The sequence below is a fragment of the Argiope bruennichi genome, chromosome X2, assembly GCF_947563725.1.
Source record: "Argiope bruennichi chromosome X2, qqArgBrue1.1, whole genome shotgun sequence".
Classification (NCBI taxonomy): domain Eukaryota; kingdom Metazoa; phylum Arthropoda; class Arachnida; order Araneae; family Araneidae; genus Argiope; species Argiope bruennichi.
Genome location: NC_079163.1, coordinates 57661932 through 57681960, shown reverse-complemented (window position 1 = coordinate 57681960; position 20029 = coordinate 57661932). Strand labels below are relative to the sequence as shown.

Here is a 20029-nt window from a genome sequence, read left to right as displayed (position 1 = left end):
CCTTGCGTTCAAAGGAAACATATGCACGTCGTTACTCCTTTGTTGGAAAACTTTAAGACTTTGAATTTATCTACAAATATTTTTATTTTATTTTATACATATCTTTTGATATTTTTGATTGCATTGAAATAATGATTTAGCATTGCCTAAAAGCAAACGTATGTCACTCGCTCAGACGGAGGCAAGAAAAGTAAAGTATTTATGAGCAAATGAAACAGATGTTCAGCGACAATAGAGGCTTCATGCTATGAGAAATTACTAAAATTTTGCCTCTTTTCTTAATAACTTCTGTGAAAATTACCCCAGAAGATATAATTTTACACCATCTTGAAATTCAACAATGGAACAGCTTTGATTCCAAGTCATTTTCGCCAAAAAATTAGTTTATCTCTAAATTTTAGCGAAATGGCCGAATGTGGCGCGAACGACAGCAATAGCGTTTCCGATCGTAAGGTTCCGATGAACATTGCAACAAATTAACGGAAATATAGAAAAAAAATAATAAATGCAGTAAAATGGAATGCACGCAAAAAAAAAAAAAATCGAAAATAATGAAACTAAGCAAAGGGAGTATTTACAGCGGGAAAAAATAATGAGAAATGAACAGGAAAGATCGAAATACAGCAACACACACAGATAAATTATACGTAATAGGGAATCAGTACAAAAAACAATTTTCCATTTTAGAAGAAACAGATATAAATATTTGAAAATATATCGAAATCAGATAAACGCGAAAACTTAGCAACAGTAGAAAAGCGGCAAAGAATTAACAGTAGAAAAAAAATGGCAGCAATATAACCCCCAAACAAAGCGCCATCGAAAAATTGCCAAATTCGCAAAACGCCAAATGACTGTATATCAAAGCTCAGCCTCAAAATTTCACCTTTTCAACGACATAAGTTTCATTTCAGCTCAAATTTTTCGATCCGCATTAATTTTTTTTAATATTTAGTGCTGACGATTCTGAAACAAGAAAAGTTACATATACTGCTTAACTAGGCAATGTTAAGACTTCTCTATCACTAATTTTAATTTCTCTTTTGTTTATATCTGCATTTTGTTTATTTTAAATTATTGGTTTAACTATGACCAAAAGAAAGCAAAATTCAAATGAAGGCTCGAAAAGCAAATCTTTAGGGAGCAGACGAAATAGTTTTTTTTTTTTTTTTAAATCAAGAATACGTCCGAAGAGCTGTTGCTAGAAAACAAAATTCTACAAATTTAAGATAATTTAATTCTACAATTAAATTATCTTAAATTTTTTTTTTTCAGTTTCAAACTTTTTATCAATGAACCGGAATATTACTTAGATACTGTACACATACGCACGACAGAGAGACGTTACTAGCAACCGTTTAACAAAAATCGATTAATTTCGATGAAATATGCTTCAAACTAAAAAAAGATTTTCTACTTAAATAATCGAAGAGTGATGTTTTATTAAATTTTCTATTTAATCTGGTATTAAGTTTGTCATTTTTATTTATTTATCCAAATTTATTAAAAAACTTTCTGAATCGCACTATATATATTCTACATATTACAAATATTATAAAAATTCGATAGAATATAAAGCACGAAAAATACAAATTTTATTAAAGACCCTTTTTTTTTCAAAATTTCTTCAGCATGAAATATTTTAAATTAAAATAATCATAAAATACTCTCATAAGCATGTTTATAAAGATTGAAATGTCTAATTTAAGAAGATATATTTTTATTTTACATATTGCAATAACTTTATACCTTGTTTATATCAATGATTTTAAAAAATATGATTTTCATTCTGGGTAGATACATAATAAATGATACTGTACAAGCCAATAAAATACTTTGTTGTTCTACCACATTTAATTACTTTAGTAATTAAAAAAATACTTATTGGAAATGCAGAAAAACAGTGCTTTAAACAAAATAAAGAAAATACAAGCAAATATCTTTATCGTAGTCTGTGTCACCGTAGAATTTTGTCCGTTTCTCGTTCTCCTCTAGTGACCATCTCCATGTGACCAAATGGCCACTCCTGTAGTGACCATTTGCATTAATGGGGAATTAACTGCGTCATTCAGCTACAATTGAGCTTACACTATGATACCAAAATTTGTTGCTTTACGAGCCCGCTATTGTAAATTCAAAAAAAAAAGAAAGAATGCAAAATTCTTTTCAGCAATCCCAAAAAATATGGAGTTAAATAATTTCAGGACTTAACTTTCGATAATTACTGGCTATACTGAATATTTTTTTTCAGTAAAATTATCAAAAAACGAAAAAATCATAATTTTAACATGGAAAACTTTACTCTAATATGAATTAGAGGATTTTAAAAAGATTTTATTTAAATCCAGGTTGAAAGAATTATTCCAAAACATTTTTTTAAAAAATTTAAAATGCTGTATAACATTTTAATGCCTATAATTCTATATTTATTAATTTAAACCATTCTCAAGTCATTGTGTTACAAAATACTTGAATATAGCTCAATTAATAGTGCAAGTGAAGTAAATGGCTCCCGAGTATAATATTTTATAGTCTTCCTTGTCCTACAACCGACTTACACCATCCCCCTGGATTTACATTTTAAACACTTCCTCTTCTAAATAAGCATCAATACTCCTTTGGAACGTCTTTAGTCAAAATGTCACTATTGTTCATAAAAATTCGATGACAATACAACTTACAGATGCAATAATTTTGATTAAGTATTGAAAGACACTTAATTGGCAGTAAGCAACTCAAATCACTATTGCGGTATAGTGAATCATTAAAGAACATACACAGTTTCAAAAAAAAAAAAAAGCACTTTTCATTCTATATTTGCACTAAGAACTTTTCGTCTGTTAATCGAAACAATACCAACACATATTCTGGAAATACATTTATCAAAAAATGCAAAATTTAAGAAATAATTGGATTCTTTATTACAGGTTTGAAAGAAGCCGGGAGATATAGATCCAGTTCATGGCCACTAAGATCAAAAACACCTGTTGTAGAACTTCCAGGTAAGTTGTGTATCTAATATTTCATATAATTACTACCTTAAAACTTGAACAACTAAAATAAAGGCATTCGGGATAGAGAAACTGAAGAATTATTTCCATTTATGACACTCTAGCCAATAGTACAACTGCTATTGTAAGTGAAGTAAATTACTATGTATGTTAGCGAAGGGTAATCGTTATCGTTAAGGGTAATCGTGCTATATCAGCGGCAGTAAGCATCATTATTTGTTAAAACGATTTGTAAGTAATCAAGAGCAATGAAGTAAATTTTTAAAAAGAACAAATTGAAATTCTTAATGCTGGCTTCCTTTTTATTAGAAAATGTTAACTATAGATTATAAAAAGATTCGAATTTAATGGTGTATGCTGCGTTTAATCATTATTCTTTCCGGCAATTAGATGGTAAGTAACTAAAGATAATGATTAACACTGCTTAAAATTAAATGTTTGCATGCTTGAATAGGATGATTATAATTACTAAATGTATTTGAAAAAAGTTATTTAGAATTTCATTCTTAAAGGATGTCATAGAAGGCATGGCTTCATAACAAAGATTAAAAAGCAGCATCCGGATTATAAATCACCTATAACATTTGTTTCATAAAACCAATGAAATCTAAAAGAATGCGAAAAGTTACGTTTCTAAATTTTTTTGTAAATTCCTACAAAATTTCATTTATTGAACGCAATGCATTCTATTCTCAATATGATATTTTTTATCATTATGTTAAAAAGCTTTTTTTATAAATTGTAAAGAGATTTTAAAATTTTTTAATTACAATTTTGATTGATCGTTTCTACTCTTAGACAGAAGTTAAACGCTAATTTACCATTTAAATGAAACTCGTTTCGTTACAAAAATTCCGCAATTATCTATTAATAATCGTCAAAAACTTTAAATGCATTCTACATTTTCAGATTAGCTTATTAGCTTTTTTTAATGTAATTAATTCCTTTGAAGGAGCTCTACTTTAATTTAAAATAACCATTATTACTATATTTAAATAATGTTTTCTTTTGTTATTATCGTACAATTTGCGCATTTTTGTTAGTATGCCAAATTCACAACCTATTTTTACAAAACGGATCTTCTAAAAATATCTCCTCCATGTCATAATGGATTTGCAGAAAACACCACCAGTAAGATCGGGAAATTTTTGAAACCTTTTTTTTTTTTTTTTTTTTTTTTGCATTTTTCAATATTTGCAATCAAAAATTACTTTCAAAAATAACCTAAATTTAAAGAAACTCGAACATTTGAAAAACAACCATTTTAAGTTTTATTTTCTTCTTTTTATCATTAATCAAAGTTCCGGTTTATTATTAATTTTCAAATTTGAAAAACACGAACAAATTTCTTGAACAGCAAAATAAGCAAAAGAAAAATCCGTTTAAATAAGACATTTAAAGATTTATTTTAATCGAATTTTCGGTTAAGAAAAGAAGGTCGCTTATTCGTTCTAGATTGACGTAACTTAGAAAAATGGTAGATTAAATATAATGTTTTAGGGAAAATGTTGCTCTCGATTCGGATGGCTTTAAGAAAAGTTTCTCATTGACTAATTCAAAACTCTGGGAAGAAAATATGCTTCGGAAGATGAACGATTTATATTCACTAGAAGTAATATTCCATTATATTCCGTTTAGAAACTAGGTGTCTACAATTTAAGCCCAAATTGAAGAAGCAGTTGGTCTAAGAAAGAAATTTCCTCGACAAAGATTTTCAAAATAAAAAAAATTCCAAAAAAAAATCCCTCTACAGCTTAACTTTACAGCTTTATTTTTTTTTTTTTTCCTTTTTGTTCCAAAATTTCGCAAATTTACACATAGCAACTGAGTCAATTAGAATTCCCTACAGCTGAACTTTATTATATTTTTTCTTCTACAAATTTACACTTAGCAACCGAGGTATAATATTAATGCTTATAAACTCGTATATCGTAACTTCTACTCATTCATATCACAATCATGATACTTTTTCAATGCTTGTTTATAATATTTTCATAAAATTATTTTCATGGGATTCTATAACTTCTCTTTGGAAGTAGTCAGTAGTAATTTGTGAACATTTCGATTTCATACATTGTGTTTAACGAATTACTTGATGGTATTGTGAGTATTTTGCTGTTTTATATAATATTATAATTTCATATTTATAGGCATATTAGAAAGATTGTGCAAATTCTCAAGATAAACATTCGTATTCAAACAATAGGTTTAACTCAAACAATATTTTATTCTGATTGATATTGGTAGCAACCAAGAAGTCTAAATAATAATATAACACCATTTTTTCAGCCCAGTTAAGGAAATCGGAATTAAAAGTACGGGGGAGGGGGAGAAAAATAACTTTAAATTTAAATTTTTGAAAAAATTAATATTGAAATTCTTAATATCTAATTTAAATTTCGTTATTTAAAAGTATAATAAGTAAAATGTTATTTTTTCGCTTTTGAATTAATCAAAATGAATTCTTGAATGGGAAAAACAGAAGTGTTGCGGAGATGACTGAGCACGCGATTAATTCTTTATTGTATACTTTCAAGCAAATGACATATTTGGTCGTATTCTTTTCGTAATTTCTCGCTTGTTGGGGGAACTGCGAATATGAAAATAACCGACTCTAAATTTCATTGTTCCTTTCCCCACTTAGGCTTATTTTAAGGGGTTTTCATCTACTTTTAATGCTACTAAAAATTTTATCATTCCATTGGCTATTATCAAAATTATTCCCAAATGAAAAATTTGCAATTTCAGAGATCATTTAATACGTAACCTTGCAAATAGTGCTCATAGTTGTCAATTGGCTTAATAGAACATCCCAAAAAGCAACCGTTCTGACATTTAATAGAAATTTATCACGCTTTTCAGATGTTAGGAGAGATTGTATTCTTAATGCGAGAGATTGTTATCGATTCATTGAGCCGTGAAGAGATTTCTCACAGCAGAAAACAAAAAAGACCGTTTATTGTTTCATGCGGAAAAAGCTCGTGTATTTCAATTCAGATGTCACAAATGACGTCTTTTAATTATTTCCCAACTGCTGTTACGCTTATTTTGTCTTGCAGATAACGTCAAGTTATCACGAAAATTCAGTAACAAATAGGCATAACATATCTTGAAATAACCTGCTATCCGTTGTTTAAACGACAGATTCGTAACTCATATTTATTGAGAAAAAAAAAATCATTTTAAGAACTCATTCCGATTCTTTAAGGTAGGAGAAGCAAAGCATTGTCGGTTCTTAATTACAGCAGATAGAGGCCCTTAGGCGATGGAAATTTCGGGGACCTTTTCCCTTCAAAATTTTTAAAGACAAATAAATTTTATCAATTTTATGATTTTGTCAATAACAATTTATGTGCATGCATAAAAGCGAAATGCTTTGCTTTGCAAAAACTCACTTGCAAACCCTATAGAGGCTAAAACTCTACTATAACATGGCATTATGACAACGAAGGTTTATGGAGAAATTCGAAGCAAATATTTCGTAAATTTGTACATTTGTGACAAACAATTTTGTAAAATTTTATTTTAAAGTTTAACATTATTTTTCTTTTTGCTCAATATTTCAATGCCAGAAATATAGAGCAGCTTATATAAAAAGTCCTATAGAATACATTTAAGATACAAAGAGGTATTACCATGTCTACTACAAAGGACGATCTTGATAAAACAAGAATGATTCCTTCCTAAAATTTTAATTATATGGTGTACATCAAATTACATAATGTTACTATTATAATGTTTATTCAAACAATTTTGTAAACATATCAATTGTTATTTTTAAAGCTTAATTTATTAAAATATCAAATATGTACTTAAACTGTAAATATGCATTGACATTAAACATATTATCAACATTCATATAATTCATAATAACTAATTGAAGATTCAAATTTCAAAATATCAACTTGTTTAGATTCTCTTTAATAACAACTGAAACTCAGTGGTATATAATTACCAGAATCTTATAGTATTAACATGTTATTTTATTTAATATTACGTTGAGCATATTCTAATTTCGAAATTGTGAAAAAAAATGTGCTACGTTTCGAACAAGTTTAGTTATAAAATATTTTCTTAAGATACTCATCTTTCCTCGATTAGTCAAGGTATTTGATTCAATTTTAATATAATCCTCCGATAGCATATTTTCACGTATTCTGTATGTTTCGTATAATTTGATTGGAAGTTCTATAAAATGCACACCGAAATATTTGGAATTTTTTGAAAAAAAAAAATCTATGAATCTTCTTGAAGATACATGCTCTATTTTTACGAAAATGCATGTAAGTAATGCGTAAAGCAATTTTCATCTGCGATTTTATTTGCTAATCATTATCATGTGTCAGTGAAACAATATGAGCCCAAATCCTTTTCTTTTTTACCAATTTTTGGTCGATTCTCAAAAATACCCTGAAAACAATTCATCTAGCTTTTCTGGTGAAATTCAAAAAAAAAAATGTACATATCCGAAAAGTGACCGGATACTTTTAATCAAATAATGTATTACATCAATTGAAATCCATCCGATTTGAAAACTTTCCTTAAATGAGATGGATAATCCTTCATAATTAGGTATTTTCTGATCTCCAGATTAAATTTGGGCTGTCAGATTAAAATTCCGTTTTGATGCTATACAAATGGACTACAGTAGATGAATTTGATAATCTCGTCATGCACAATGACGCTGACAATGAAGACTTTTAAGCCGGCAATGCCCCCGTTATGCTTTCACACCAAACTAGATAAATGATTCTAAATCTACGATAGGCTGATATCACACACTTGAGAGATTTTCCAGCGCGGCTGTTCTCTGACCACACGTCCAAAATCCTGCCACTAAGTCCCCCAGCCAGCCACAGCCATTTCCAATAATCAATTTCACAGTAAAGATTAAAAAAATACATTTTTAGAAATGTATTCAAAAGTAGAATTTTTTTGAACTTTTCCATCCTTAATTTATGATTCATCATGATTAAATAAATTCTGAAATCTTGAAATCAGTTTTTTTTTCTTCAAGTTGACTGTCAGTCATACTGACTGTTGATCACATGTATGAAATCTAAATTAAATTATTATAATTGAGTTCTGAAACTATTTTGATGGTGCATTTCTATTAAAAATTCAGTACACTCTCGAGTATCCGGTACTAATGTGGCTGAAGGACAGACCGGATAATAAAAAAGCCGGATAGGCCGGATATACCAGAAAACAAAGTTTTTATATCAAAGTTATTACGCAATGCGTATTTTCTCATTTCTTACTGAGTACTAAGCTCTTCATTTATCTCAAGCCTTGTAGAATGTTAATGCGGCCGCGGCCCAGTGAATCAAAAGCAGTTGCCGGTATCTCGTCGAGTTAAAATAGAAGATTGTGTACTGATAGTTTATATTTGTTTATATACTGCACTGCAAGTTTCGCGAATTTATTAGAGAAAAGTAAATTAAAGAATATAGACTGTTCACATTTTAACTTAAATTTTGTAATGCTTAAATGCAGAACACATAAACAATACATAAAATTGTGAGCCTAATTCTTAAGAAAATTGACTCAAACTGATTTCATTTTTTACTGATAAATGATTACACAGATATGAAAAGGTAACCTTAAGATAAGAGTCAAAACTTACAATTTTTAATTTTTGAAAAAGCTCTTAATAGATGACTGCTTCTGCAAAGCCTTGCATTCCTCATCTAATTACGATAATGGAAAACTAGGCTGGATAGCATGGAAGACGGATAGTCGCGAACCGGATACTCAAGAGTGTACTGTAAATAATTGTACAAACTTTCAAGACTTTAGCGCATCAGGAAGTGTGTGACAAATAGACTACTAAGATTCATCTTTAAAAACATGAAAGAAAAAAAAATTGCGATGTGCATTGATTTATATTTCATGTAACAGAAACACTTATGCAGATAAGAATAATCTCCCAAATTCGGCCAAGAATAATCCCAAATCTCCCAAATTCAAAAATAATTTTGATAGTACAATAGGCATTGAAAAGAAGCGTTTGGAAGTTCAAATTAATAGTTCATGTCATTTTACTTGATTAAGGGCGGAAATTTGAATAGTGATTGGTTGAAGTTTCAGTTAAGAAACCTATTGGGATTCTGGAGTTAATTATAAAAATAAATAATCTTTGTGTATGTAACTTTGTAGAATTTTTATTAACTTCAATTATTGGCCAACGCAGACAATTAATCTTTGCTCATTTGTACTCTTTATTGAAAGTATGCACTTCCAAAAGCAATAAAATAAAAGAAGCTTAGCTATCAATAAATCAAATATCAATGAAAGATCTTTTTTTACATTTTTGTAAATCAACTGTAGGTTTATACAAAGACCAATCTTGAGTTATTTTCTAAAACCGGCTGATGAAAAAATAATTTTTTGAAACGTTTTAAGTATATTTATTATTTTTAAATGCACTCATTTTTCACATTTCGTTTTATTTGTTTTCCTAAAAAATGACGGGTGGTGGTGTTCATAAAAATTATTTTGTAAAAGTAAATTTTTTAACATAATAACGAAATGAGTTTTTGAACGTCTTTTTATCTCAATTAAATGAACCAAAAAAAAGACTTTTGAAACTGTTTACATTTTATGAGCTCCTGAAAAACTTTCTTCGTTTTGTAAACACAATGGTGCACAGATAGTTGAATTATTTGCATTTAAAAGCACTTTGACATTTGCTTTTAAAATTAATTCAACTGCAAATTATATTTACTTCCGAAAATTATTTCAGTAGAAATATATTTTTATTTAATGAATATTTAATTTTACTGAAACTTTATTTTCAGCTTAGTTTGCCTATAAAAATCATTTTTTCTATACAAATATATAGAAAAATCTGAATGAAATAAGGATCAGAATGAAAATGATTTCGAAATAAATTACAACAGCCCGAGGAATAACTCTTTTGAGATTAAAAACAATTAAGAAAAAAAACTGTAAACATGTTTCATGATTGTGTTTTAAGTCTATTCCTATTATACGACGACTTATATTAAGAAATTTTTGGATAGAAAATTATTATTTAAGATCTTAATCTATCTATAGCATGGGAGAGCTCCAGCCTTTATGAAAAACATTTTTTTTTTTAATTTATAGACCTTTTTACTTTTTTTATATATAAAAGCAAAGAGAAATTACTGCAATGATCAAAAAATTCATTCACGAGATTTTGATGATTCTCCTCATTTAAGACCTCTTTCAAACATGTTTGAATATCGGTCTATATGTCTAAGACGGTGATAACTCAAAAGTGCGATTAAAAAAAAAAAGAAAACAAAGGTACGTGATTTTTTTCATTAAAACTATAAATTTTTGTCAAATTTTAGACATCGGTCGATGGAAATCCATCTATTTATCTGCCCTTCCGTGAACATACACTATCTCAAAAATTCAGCAAGTTACAGAAACGAAGTTTTGTATGTGGTTTTAATATCAAATTTATAATTATTAAATAATGGACGAAATTGAGTAAATTTTTAAGATTTGTTCTCGATTTTCTTCAAAGCGCTGCGAGTTTTAACACAAACTGTGTCATATTTTGCTAGCATTAGTGAAACTGGAGGAAAGAACACTTTTTTAATAGAACTATAATCATTTATAAATTCTAAATATAATTTAAATTTTGAACGTAGGTTTTTTTTTTTTTTTTTTTTTAGTACTGCTTTGAAGTTAAGAATGAGTTACTTCAAGTATCACCAACTAATAATAATAAACTTTAAAAAATGGTATTTTCAAGGATGAAAGAAAGAAATAATATTTAAACTTACGAAAAAAAGAAAGCCTTCGCTGTTTTGCACCGAAATATTTGTACAGTTCGTTTCATTTCGTTGGATTATTTCGATTGAAAAATGCTTTCACATTCTCTTTTATATTTAATTCGATACCAAGTTTTTAACTTAATTTTAAAATATTATCAAAAAAAGTTCTAGATGAAATAAAATGAATTGTAAAAAAAAATCTTATAGTAAGCAGCAAATTTAAGAAATTAATACCAATTTCGCAACTTTTTAAATTTGCGTAACATGAGTATATGTTGTATTGAAATTCCAAACTAATTTGCGAAATATCGAGCCTATTTCGTTCGTTTGGGTTCTTTTTATTTCAGTTCTTTTACCACATAAATTGCGGTTTGCAAACTTTTCTCATTTTCTAAAAAAAAAAAAAAAAATAACAAAAACCTTCATGGGCCATTATTAAAACTTTCATTTAAAATTTGCTTAGCCTGTAGTGTAGAAGTAAAACAGAAATTGATAACCATTACAGCAACCATTTACATTTTGCAACAACAACCATTACATTAACCAACCATTTACATTATGAATTGAATGAAATTTTTTGACTAAAATATTGCATGTAAAATAATCTGAGTTATGTCGCCTTTCGACTTTTTTTTTTTTTTTTTTTTTTTTTTTTGTCATAAATGGCCTTTTGTCCGACTTGTCTTGTTCAGAACAAGCCAAGTTAGATTAAAATACGGACTTCAGAGAAACTAAGCAAATTTTAAGCAGATTACTATAACACATACGACTTACTATTTATAGTCTTAAAACATCAATTTAACAGTGATTTAAGGCATAGATGTAAGAAGGTCTAACTAGTAAATACTTGGATCTCCAATCTTTGGGAAGTAAAGGTTGAACAAAAACAATATGTTAGTACTCTAATTATTCTCTTTCTTGACGAAGCAGTGCGAAAAAATATAAATTCCATTAACCACTGCTATGCCATGGCCAGTTTTATATTCATTACTTTCAGCACAGAATTTATTTACAAAAAATTGTTCAAAATGTTATTTTTTGCTGATAAAAAAACTCAATGATGAATCATAAAATCCATTGTATTATTCAGTACAGCTGAGTTTAAATGCTCTGAAAAACTAAACAGCCGAGTCAATAAAATTATCTATCAATTAAATTAGAATTCTGTTACGAGAACACAACAGAGTGTGATGCAGTTTGGTACAAAGCAATCAAACAATATTATTGGCTCTCTCTCTCTCTCTTTTTTTTTTCAAACTTTTCAATGAATCACTTCATTTCTAGATTTTCAAGATGTTTGTTTGATGCGGATCAAGCGGAAATATTCTTTCCATTAATCGACAATCCATGTTAAAATCATGGAAACATATTCTGGAGGGATTTTTTTATCAATTTGCATATCGTAATTCGAAAATCTTTTCGCTTTTTAATACCAGCTTCATTTTTTTTTTAAAAAAAATGGAGCGATAACAAAAAGAAAACACATAATTGATGACTGAAAACGATTTTTGTTTCTACTTTATATAGACAGATGGCAGCATGTGCCATTTTGTTGCAATATTTCTAATTTGCAACATTATGCTTCGATAATTGATCAATAATAATCTAAACTGAACTAATACACAGCATGGCCGCATTAAAAAGTTTAAACTATAAAATGAGTTCGATTTTCAATGATTAAAATCATAAAGACAAATTTTTATTATTTAAATTATTTTGTATTGAATATACGCTTCGTGTTATCTTTCAAAAGTTCTAACGAATGTATAATGAAAATATTACTTCCGTGAAAAAAATAATAAAGACTGCTGAACGTTAAATGAAATTGTGATGTGAAAATATAGCAGGAAGATTGATTTAGGCTACTTCAACAAATAAAATTTTCTGATCGTCTATTTGTTTAACTTGCGTAGGAAACTTGTCTTAGAAAAAATTGGTGTATTAACCGATAATCATAATAAAGGGGAAAAGAATGATGTAATTTTGGCAAATAATTGAGTGTTGCGCCCCTCGTATGTTGTAGAAATCAATCAAATCAAACAGCTACCAGTTTTGAAGCGAGGAAATCAGAAGGCACCGTATCCGAAAGTCGGAATCCTTTACTACAGTCAGTTTCCAAATATTAAATCTCAAAACATTTTCATTAATTGCTTGAACTGGAACTAGATAAAGATTAAAAAAATCCATTTAGAAAAGAAGAAGCTGTAATTACATGAAAAGTCGAAGAAATTTTTCAATGGTGATCGAAGTCAAAGACAACTCAAATTATTAGCTCATAGAAAGATAAAAATGATATATCACAGTTGAATGAAAAGTAATTAATGGGCTGGAAGCCATAGAAAAAAAAATCCATGAAATTTAATAATTTTCGTTTTAAAGTTTCTTTTTACAAGAAATCAGTTATTGGTAATTAAAAAAAATTCTGCTCAGTTATATCATTTGCTTTTAAATTCATTCAGATTATACTCGGAACTACAATGGACACAATGATACATATCGTAACTTCCTACATACTAGTAAGGAGAGTTAGCACATTATAAATACCTTAGAATACCACAAAAATATCTTAAACTGCCATAAAAATGACAAAACATCAAATTTTTTTTTTTGAAGTCCCTTAGAGTTGGGAAGCTTTATTCGAAATCATTGAGCTAATATCCAAAAAGTTTTAAAGATAGATGACAATTCTCAAAATTTGACGACTGAGGAGAGGTGGTAGTTTAATTTTCATTTTGCAGCATTTTTCCACTGATAAAATTAAATACATTTTTTTTAATAAATCGATTCCTTAGTTAAAAAGTTAACATTTCACTTCAACTTTCTTTACACACCGTTTTTGTTGGTTTGTGTTCTGCTTTCTTGTTCAGTTTTTATTACTACCTGCCTGTTTTTATTACCGACTTTTTCAAAAACCAATATTAGTTTTTACAGAAAATTTTTAATTGAAAGCTTTGTATTTTAATATTTTGACGTTTTTTATTCATTTTTCTTTTGAGGAAATAACACGACTGAAATGATCTCAAGTTGCTGAGACAAACCTTTGAAGAGTTGGCAATAATTCTAAAAATCAATCTCAAGAAAATATTAGTTTCGGACTTTTTAATATATACATTGCGTATAAAATTGAAGATATCTCTTTACAACGAATCATATTATTGTGGATATTGAAAATAAAATCAGTGCGATGTGACTAAAAAAGAAAAGAAATTAGTAATGTTATGTATAAAGCTAGTTATTTTTAATTCTAATTTGTCTTATTATTATCGTTATTTTACATAAGTGTATTGTATTAAAAACTTTTATGAAATATCAAGTTTAGGATAGCTGAATAATTTCTCACTATCGCAACCATTGTTATTGATATTGTGCAGAACATAATATTTTGATTAAGAAAAAATTTATTCAACCCAGTTGAGTTAAGACAATTTTTAGTGCATTTGTTAAGTTGGGAAATAACATTAAAAAGTTAAGAGCTTTCTACAGTTTATTAATTCTTGTTTTATGGCTTTATAAACTTTAAATATATTTTTTCAGGCTTTTATTTTTGTTGTGCCTCTGTTTCCTATTCCCCAATTTTTTTCAGTGATAAATAAAGTCTCGAAATTTTTTTTATTGAGAAATGTAAGATTTAGATGAATTTAGTTCTGAGAATTCTTGTTATTACTTTAAAAAAACATTTTTAGAATATATCAAATATTTTTCGAATGTTTGCTTGTTTTCGGGTTTCGCTTCAAAAGAAATCCTTAAAATTTAAGAAAGAGCAAGATTTTCATTTAATTCTCTTATTTCCAACAATTAATGAAATGCTAATCACTTGAAATAAAAAATATTAAAAATTAAATATTTTATAAATTTTTCTTAAAAATCAAAAATTTAATTTTTAAAATGTGAAATAATGGGAGATTTCTAAACTTAACTTTCTTGTCATAATCAGTTGAAGAATATAATCTGTAAAAATGTCGTTGATTATTTTCTCCATTGAGAAAAACGTTTTGTGTGGCCTTAGAAAAATATTTAGAAAGAGAGAGAGAGATGGATAGAAATATAGATGAATTAATATATTATAGGCGATTTGAATTTCAAAAATGAATTGTCAATCGTATCATTAACAAAAATAGCACAATGATACAAAAAAGTGTTTTAATTCAATCTATGATAACAGAAAATTCGAAAGTAATTTCAATTAAGACTAATGAATAACTTTAAAGATGTGAATAACGCGAACTAAATATTCATGATCGAGATGAATTTTAAGATGATCATTTATTTTCCTATCGAAATGCGTAATCAACGAGAAATTGGAGCGATGTCTAGCACTTGTAAGCCATAGAACCAAATGAAACCGGAGAAACAATCCCAAAGGAACAGAAGTAATTATTTTTCGCAGTATTGTACAACTACCCAGAAGGGAAACAAGAAGTAGTTATTTCTACCGGTATTGTACAGGCTTCGTTTCTTAAAACCAATTGGCTTTTGAAAAATCAATTTTAAGCAGTAAAAATAATTCTGAATTTTTTTTTAACTTCGATTTAATTTCAAAGCATAGGAATTTAAATATTTCAATTTGAGCTTAAAGAGTGAATTAAACGAATGCCCCGAAGCTACTCATTGCCATCCATTTAAGCACGCACCTCTCCCCTCTGTTTGTATGACAAACCGTTCTAAGCTAATCGCACGATCGAAGACGGTGATGCTTAAGCTCAGAGAATTGTCGCTGTTATGAATACTTAAGAAAAAAAAAAATCCTTCAACCATCCCAGATTACATTATCATTCAGTATTGAAACACGTTTAGAAAAGCAATTTCACACTATTCATCTGATACAGATTATTATCTTCTAAAATACTGATGAGTGCCTGCAGCAAGTGGTTGAGCAAACACAGAGGACAGGAAAAAGAATAATGATCGATGACCATTGTTTCCTGAGGCATGCCCAACCCAATGCACTTTTCCAAGTCCTAATTATTGACAGCACAATGAGCACCCAATTAACTATTAGTCCAATATTTAAAAATTAAACAAAAGGATTAATCACATCGGGAAGTTGTCCATTTGGTGCCGATCCTATCTAGACTTTTAAAGCTCAACGGCGAATGTGCTCACGAATGTGGACCCTAGATCACCTCATTGTCTTAACTTACAACGTGTGTAAGCTTAAAAGCTGTAATGTGTGTGTGTTAATTGATGGCGAAATAATAATGAGGTGATAAGAATTAGAGCTGAATGTGAGGAACATTATCTGAGGAACTAAACACTGAGTAATGAAAAACTTGGTGTCACAACTGGAACAATACTTTCATAAAATAGCAGATTATACTTCGTAGAAGTAAATAAAAATATTCTGCATCAGTTTCGTCGGCAGAAAATTAGCAAATAATGAAAAGCTTAGAGTTATAATTAGAAGGAAGTTTTCTTAAATTAGCACGCTGTATTTTTGTTGAACTGTATTAAATATTCTATGACATTTTCTGTAATTTGTTCCATGTATTGAATAAGTACATTCACCTCTTGAGTTTTTTTTTATTGCTGTCTAATTAGACATCACACATTGTTTTAAGAATGTATTATCATTTTGATCCAATTAAAAATCCAAAGAACACTTAAGATATTTATAAATTTCATGTATTTTTTGTATCAATTTATATATTTTTTGTTCGGTGCAAATTAAGTCATAAGTTTAAAAATATAATTTCATGCAATTTGACTGAACAATGCGCTCATTCAAATCTGTTAAGCTCTTCGGGAAGTAATACTTATGCTGATAAAAATGGATCACTGAATTTTGAGTATTTAAATGCAACACAAATAGCGTCTGTTAGGGCACTTTAATATCTAAAGCACATCATTATGAAGAAGTTTATTTCATGAAATACTAAACGAAAAGTATGGAATATTTTCCGAAAGCGCACTCATCATCCAAAAGTTTCGAGCTGCTGCAAATGCAGCTTCCGTAAGCTTGTTAGATCTCTTCTTCAACCACCACCTGTTTTACTTTTTTACATTAATGTTGATTTGACCAATAATGTAAATTTACTTAACTCTAGTTGTAATTTAAGAGTCTTTCTATTTGAATATTTTTAACAAGAAATAAATTTCTAATTCCAAAAATCAATTTTTTACAGACAGATTTTAAAGTATCATTGCTTTATGTCTTAATAGCTAAAACCTATTACTCTAGTGTTTGCGGCGAAAGAAAAATTTTTTCCATGTTTATCCACGGAACAATGAACTTAATGAAGATAACTGAAATTTTTTTAAAAAAAACTCTTCTTCGACGAATTTCTGATTAGTTAGAAAATTTCGGCACTATAAAGCATAAAAAATTCTTTATACTGAAATATTTTGAGCAAACTGCTGAAAAAATGTCATGCGAGTTCCTAGGCTGAAATATAGCTAATTATAACTCGGGTTAATTGTAAATATAATTTAACTTTACATTTTTGGATATTTTCTCACAATATTGAGGTCAATCCACACTCATGCGATATGCATCATATACGCTGCGCCCTTTTAGTTTTGAAATCCATTGCGCATCTTGAGGAAGAGACTTCATTGGAATGAGTGAAACAACGTAAAGCTATGTATATTCTTTGTAACGGTTGTCGTGAGTATGTGGTTTTATATGACTTAATAACCTTTCAATTGGAAAAAAATAATTTTTGAATAACAACGCTAAAATTAAATAATGACCCAATATTTTTCAAGTATAAAGGATTATTTTAGATAATACATATCTCTAATTCGGAGACTCTTTGGCGCGGTTCAAAATTTTCCTTTCATTACCTTAATTTCATGATGAAAAACCAAAACAGCCAAACAGGATGTAAATTTTGTAATCCAATGGAATCTAGGCAACGCAAATTAACTTTTTAAACTTTTCTATAATGTTTATTATTTACTTTTCACTTTTCGTCCCGGATAAATTTAACTGTAGGTTATGAGGTGGATCCAAGTGTATAATTTGTAATTCTACTGAACTCGTTTCCTACCATCCTAGTAACAATGAAGCCACATCTTAGTAATTTCAATGATCACAATACTTGAGAGTGTTGAATAAACAAACATAAAAACTTGTTTGGGGTTTCTTTGAGCCATTTCCAGACAAAAAAAAAATTAGAAAAGTGTGTGTGAACTGTATTATGTCTGCTTGATGAAAAAGTGTTTACAAGTAAATAAGTTTCCATTTGAGTTCCATTATGAGATAATTAAAGGATATTTAAATCGCTTCAAAATGTTTAAATGCTGTTTTCACTATTATAAACGAGTTTTGATTCTGATTATTTTTTTTTCTGTTAAAGTCTAAATTTAGTTTATATGACCACTTCAGGAAGAGTTTGAGAGAAAAGAGAAAGAGTGAATTTAAAGAAAATGAACGTTGTCCAACTGTTGAGTTGCAAACAATCAGATAAAATGGCTGATTTTTCTGAAAGGAAAGAACCTTTAAAATCTTTATAAATTGTTTAAAAGTATCATTTTGTTAAGTTATTCGTTATTAAACTGAATAAATTTTAAAAAATCATAAGATTGAGAGAGAAGTTTAAAGTAATATTCCAAGAAATGAGAGGCCAGTGTTTAAAAACAATAGGTTAAACAAATTGAATGTGTATATAAGGTTTAAAAATTTCTTAAAATGAGTATTTTTTTAAACTTCTACTTTAAAACAAGATTCTTTCAATTACAATTTTAGGGGATGGTGGACTCTCTTTGGCATGTTTGCGAATTATTCACTTAGAGTTATGAAATTTTTTATGCATATATATTAAGATATAAATATGTCAAATTTCTTTTTAAAAACTTTTTTCAACGAAATATTTTTTAAAAATTAAAAGATGTATATTTTATAATTTTAAAATATTGCAGGTGACTCAGTTTTTAATTTTTTCTATTATTTTTTTTCCTTATTACCCAATATAAATTTATTTAGAATAAAACTATGTGTGATTTTGTAATTCCAATTAAATGCTAATTTTTTTAGAAATATTTTTGCTCACACTTACTGAATTTACATAAGAATTTTATGTTTTTAAGAATTAAAATTGACTTAACAATCTAAAAAAACTTGAAATATAAAATGCATGCCCTATTTTCTTTTAAAGTTTAAATGAAATCTTTCTTTTCAATTACATTTAATTACTTCAAAAATTAAGACACCTGGAACATTTCAAAGATATTTAAATCTAATTACAATATCATTTTGAGGAAAGTAATTAAAATGTGTGTGTGTGTGTGTTTTTCTCTAGGCCTTTGAAATATTCATTTTATTGAACAATATATCTTATAACACTATTTTAGTTAAATATAAACATATATCTTGATGAAGAAACGATAAAAATAAAATGTAATGTTTCTGTCCATTTTTGCTTATTTCAAATTTTACTGTCCTCTAGGATAATGCAGTGCAATGGAAATTCTTGTGTAGAATTTTGGAAAGAAAGTATCTACACTGTTTCTTTTTACTACATAATTTCTTTATTGAACATTATATAAGGGACAAAAAATGAAATTAATTGCGAGAAAGAAAAGCGCACGTGCATATGCGCGTAAATTGTCAGAACTGAAAATAACTTTCTTTTTAGGAAACTATTAATGAAAATTTATAAACGAATTTATTAAAATCTTAAATAAATGGACGAATTCTGAAACCATTCCAAGCTCCGGTACAACTATCAGCATTTCATGGTCCCTTGTCCTAAATCTAATAATCTCAATTCATCAGTTGTCTAGCATGCTAAAGTATGTTTACGTTTCACGGTACTTTACGTAAGTACTGTGATATAATAGAAAATTTTTGATAGGCTCTTGTAAAGAACTAAATCAGAAAAAATGACTGAGTAAAATAGTATTAAATAATCGAAAATGTACTCATTATCAAAATTTCAGAAAAACTTTAATTTACAGTAAAACCATTTCCTTTAAAAATATCTTTAATAATACAATAATAAATAAAAAAAGTAGCTTAACAAAATCCATTCATTTTATTTAAATGCGAGCATTTTTCTTTTCTATGAATCTTAAAATAAAATTATAAAATGATAGAAGGCAGCTTTTATAAATGATTAGATAAAATTACATAAAAAATTTAATTGAATTTTGTCAAATTCGGAATAGATCTAATAAATGTATTCACAGGTTATTAAAGATTAGGTAAGAATGTATAAGAAGTAATCAATTTCAATAAAAGTTACAGCTAATTTAATACAACTATGCGTTCTGACTACTCATACAGAACAGCCTTTATTAATGTAC

At 28.0% G+C, this 20029-nt stretch overlaps 1 protein-coding gene across 1 annotated transcript in view; it reads left to right on the top strand.

Annotated features, from left to right (window-relative positions):
* LOC129961039 (serine proteinase stubble-like) overlaps positions 1–20029 on the top strand; it is a 78499-nt gene that overhangs the window by 15028 nt on the left and 43442 nt on the right. The window contains exon 2 of the mRNA XM_056074835.1: positions 2928–3002. The gene's annotated coding sequence lies outside the window, so the exon portion shown is untranslated. The remainder of the gene's footprint in view (positions 1–2927; positions 3003–20029) is intronic.